The sequence below is a fragment of the Hibiscus syriacus genome, unplaced genomic scaffold (assembly GCF_006381635.1).
Source record: "Hibiscus syriacus cultivar Baekdansim isolate YM2019G1 unplaced genomic scaffold, ASM638163v2 tig00110895_pilon, whole genome shotgun sequence".
NCBI classification, from domain to species: domain Eukaryota; kingdom Viridiplantae; phylum Streptophyta; class Magnoliopsida; order Malvales; family Malvaceae; genus Hibiscus; species Hibiscus syriacus.
The window spans coordinates 3,183,072-3,187,969 of NW_024062903.1; the positions used below are offsets into that span (position 1 = coordinate 3,183,072).

At 31.6% G+C, this 4,898-nt stretch overlaps 1 pseudogene; it reads right to left on the reverse strand.

Moving 5' to 3' along the window:
- Positions 1-616: 616 nt before the first annotated feature.
- LOC120145891 lies at positions 617-4,282 on the reverse strand (annotated as a pseudogene).
- Between the last annotated feature and the right edge of the window lie 616 nt (positions 4,283-4,898).

A 4,898-nucleotide genomic window follows, 5' to 3' on the forward strand; every position in this document is an offset into this window, starting at 1 on the left:
TGGTTAGCCGGGAATCTCATTACTGGTAATGTTTTATTACCAATAGTAGATTTTTTGGGTATATTACCGGGAATATCATTACCTCCATTCCCTTAGGTATTGTAACATTACCGGCATTTTGGACTAAAATACCCTTAAATTTTTATTTTTTTTCAAAAAAATCCTTCTTCTGTCATTGAATAATAAAAATTCTACGAAGGTTAAATTACAAATTTATCCTTAAATTATTTTTAGATTTACAAAAAAAAATCTATAATTAAAATTTTATATGAAGTTCAGGGGTTAAAAAAAATTTACCCTTTCATTAAACCTTTTTTATATTTTTAATTTTGTAAAAAAAATTATATAAATATTATGAATTTAATTTTTTAAAGAAAATATATAAATATTTTACAATTTGTAATATTATACAAATATATAATAAGGACAATTTGGTCAAATATACATTCCAATAATTTTTTATTCCTTTAACCAAACACGGTAATCTTACATTCCTACTAAACCAACCAAACACAAAATACAACATTCCCAGTAATCTTATTCCCTGATAATCTTTTATTCTCATTGGTAATCTTACATTCCGTGAATCAAACGCACCCTTAACGTAAAAAAACATAACAAGCACAACAACAATAGGCTTTCAACTTTGGAGCAGGCTGTCAAGCATTTAGTCTCATCTAGTGGAGATCTTAGGCATGAGTCCATGCTTGGTGTGCAAGATGATGGATATAGCCGGAACAATTGGGGTTTGATCCGATACATGGATACGATAGTTGTAAACTATGGCGGATGCCACGGATTTCATCTGACCAAATGCAGCTTCCTTCCCTAAACATGTCCTGGCCCCTGCATTGAAAGACAAGAACTTGGAAGGACGGCTCATGTTTAATACCTCCTCGCTCGTTAATCCATCTTTCAGGCTTGAATTCAAAGCAATCTTCCCCCAGATCGACTTCATCCTTCCCATTGAATACAAGTTGAACAAGATTTTCATATTCGGATGAACCCGATGCCCACTAGGAAGCACGTCTGGTTTGAGATGTTCCTTGTGCTGGAAAGGAACTGGTGGATATAGCCTTAATGCCTCACATAATGCTCCATGTAGATAAGTCAAATTCTTTACTTCCTCAGCCTTGAACACTCGCCTCTTTCTGGTTTCCTCTGCGGGAATTTTCGATTGAAGCTCTTCAATGATCTTGTTTTCCACTATGGGATGGCATGAAACCAGCCAAACGAACCAAGTAAGAGCTGAGCTCGTTGTGTCCCTCCCTGCAAGCATCATATTTAAAATGGTGTCTCTCAAGAATTTATCGTCACATTCCAAACCTGTTGACTTCTCTTCCGTTGTGTACGATGTTAAGAGATCCACGCCTTCTTCAACAGTTTCCGATATCGAATTCGACCCTCGGTTCAAATCTTTCCTCTTCTGGCATATATACTCGGCTATTATATCATCAAGAACTTGCCATGCCTATCTATATTTCCCTTCTTGTCCCATGTTCAGCCACCTCTGCAACTTAATAAAGCATAGTGGCCTGCCATGCCGATAAAATATGGCTTCCTCGGCATCATCCAAGGCCTTGGAGAAAAGCACTTGTGGGAATTCGATTGAGAGGCATCTAGGGTTGTGGCCAGTAACCAAGATGCATGTAGCAACGAAAGTGAACCTTTGGAAAACATCTTCTATGCCTGCCACCAGGCCAAGTTTGGCAAAATGGTCCATAACAGGAATGAGCCCCCCTTCCACCTTATATTGGGAAGTCCTCAACAAAAGATTATGTAACCGCTGATTTCTCATGAATCCTTGAGCAACCGTCCGCTGATTTTTCCACAAATCCATGTCCGAGTTGAAAATACCGTCTCCCAATATGTCGAACATCTGTTTGAATTCGGATCCTTTGGGGAAGTTGGCAAAATTGGAGCTCATAATGTGGTGAACGTCGGCAGGGTCGCAGGTTACCAGCATGTTCATATTAGCAAACCAAAGGCCTTTGAAAAGAAAAGTGCAGTGGCATCTCTCGAGAACCTCTGTACACCAATCGTGAATCCGATGAACGTTGAGGAGAAGCCCCGGCATCATCTCGACCAGGGATTTAAATAGCGTTCGCGGTCGCGTTTTCGGCCAAGTCACGTTTGTCGCGGTTGCGGACATAACGGATGTCATCGCGATCACTGTGGGTGTTGCGGTTGTGAATTTTTTAAAATTTTACACAACTTATCTTAAAACATAATAATTATAATTATAATTATAAGGAGTGATTTTTAATGATTTTATAGGGGTGAGCATTTAATCTAGTTGAGCCGAGTAAAAAAATTTTAATTTATTCCAACTCGAACTTAACTTGAAATTTTATTATAATTATTTATAGTATTATGAAAATGATTTGTTCCAATTTTTTTTAACTTTATCTAACCATAATATATATATATATATATATATATATATACACACACATTTCATATTATAATGTTATTTGATATATCAAATACAATCTAAAATTATGAAATATATTCATAATATTATATTTTAAAGAAAATATTTTGAGGGTAAATAATTGATGTGAGTATAAATGAGTCAAGAAATTGAAGAGAAGAAAGAATTTGCAAACAATTGTAGTCAAAAGACCAAATTGAGTAAAATGCAAAGTGTAGAGACTAAATAAAAAGATAATATATATTTAGTTGAAAAAATAACAATTAAAGTTACATAGTTATTCTATTGTGGTATATGAGCATGTGGTTCATATTTGATACAAAAAGTGACTTAAAATAAATCACAAATTGAAGGGATAATGAGATTATTAAAAAATGAATGACTAAATTGAAAAATAAAAAAATTCTTATCAAAAAGAGGAATTGAAAGTACAAATGTATTCTATTATGGTTTAGGAGCATGTGTCTCAAATTTAATAAAAAATAGACTTAAAATAAATGATATTTTGAAGAAATAAGGAGATTATAAAAAATTGAAAGACTAAATTAAAAAATATAAAATTTGTTATCAAAAACTGAAATTGAAAGTAAACATGTATTCTACTATGGTTTAGGAGCATGTATTCTACTATGGTTTAGGTTATGTAATTCAAATTTGGTAAAAACAAATGTACTTAAAATGAATGAGGAATTGAAGAAATAATGAAATCAGAGACTAAATCGTAAATCTGTCAAAGTACTGGGTCAAATATTTAGTTTTTCAAGTAACTCGAAAATTCAAAATTTCAACTCGACTCGAAAACCAAATTTATAATTCAAGTTTACTCGAATAACTTGAAATTAAAAAAAAAATCAATTTTTCGAATCGAGTCGAGTTTTGCTCACCCCTAAGTTTTTAGAATGTTTTCTAAACTAAAATAAGATATATATATATATATATATATATATATCAAATAGAATACTTTAAAAATATAGAAATAGTATAAAATAATTAATTAATGTGACATTGTGAATACATTATTATTTAAAATATTAAGAGTAAATTAAATAAAAATTAAAGTTTACCTTTTAAGTTAAAAATTGAATTATAAATTTTAAAATGTAGGAATGATGCTAAATTCATATATCACTTAAAAATATATATTTTAAAGCTTATTTAAAGAAAAATATATTTTAAAATTTGAAAATAGGGTGTAAACGGCCCAAACGTGTATATATATATTTTCGTTTGAATTGAAAACCCAAACATATAGAAAAATCTAGAAGCTCTTGATTCTCTTGTCTTCTCCTTTGTTCAGTAAGAATATTTACTCCCCCTACCTGGTTTTTGAGCTTTTTCCTTTTTATAAGAGAAAAAAGGTTCATCAAAAAAAATTTCTTCCCTTTGTTAAGTAAGAACTTTCTCTACCTGTTTCTTGAGCTTTTCCTTTTTTTATAAGAAAAAATAGGTTCGATGATGAGATGATCTTATCAATTTTCTTGGGTCTTGGTAACCGATGCTCAATCTGAAAACTCCGTACTTCGTCGAGTGGTCGTGCATGTTCATCGGTGGTGGTTACCTACTGTTTGGCGACGATGAATGGAAAAAATCATCTTTTTTAAGTTTTTTTAGTAACGGTAGAATAGCGCTAGCGGTCCGTTATCGACGTTACACGCCGTTACCCGTGAAAAAATGGGCGCGACCGACCGTTATCGACGTAAATCCGCATCTCGCCGTTAAAATCGTTAATATCAATTTCGGACGACAGCATTACCGCTAAATAGCGGTTGTTATAGTGTTTGCTGTCCGTTTTTTAAAACTCTGATCCCGACAATCGAATAACTCTTTGATCATCCATCTTTGTTTCTCAAAGCAGTATAGAAACACAGCAAATGAAAGCCAAGAAAACTTCAAAACAACTGACTAATGCCATGAAATTGCAGATGATAGTTTGGAGTTTTCATTGAGAGAAAAATTAAAGTGGATTGAGCGAGAGATAAAAGTAAAATATAATCATATGTTATAAATACCATTTATTAAATTGGATGTTGATATTCACTCTATTTATATTTCCTTTTTATAATTAATGTATAACAACGATTAAGATTTAATTTAGTTTTAGTAACCTATTATTTTGGAACATAGAAAAGGATACGTTTACAAAATTATATGATATGAGTAATAAAAGATTATTATCCACTCACATTACGTCCTATATTTATGTATAATTTTATAGCACGTTATCAACATAAACACTCTAATTAGTAAAATAATCTTATATTTCTTGTGGTTTAAATCAAGATGAAAACGAGATATGTAATTACATTTTAGCATGATATTCTCGTATGTATATACTTATGTAAAAGATACTATGTTAACATGATCGATATCTAAAAGCTTACATGTATAATATACATTTATTTATTTACTACAAGGTAAATGATTCTAGGATTAATTTAATATTGACTTAATATTTTATATTTGT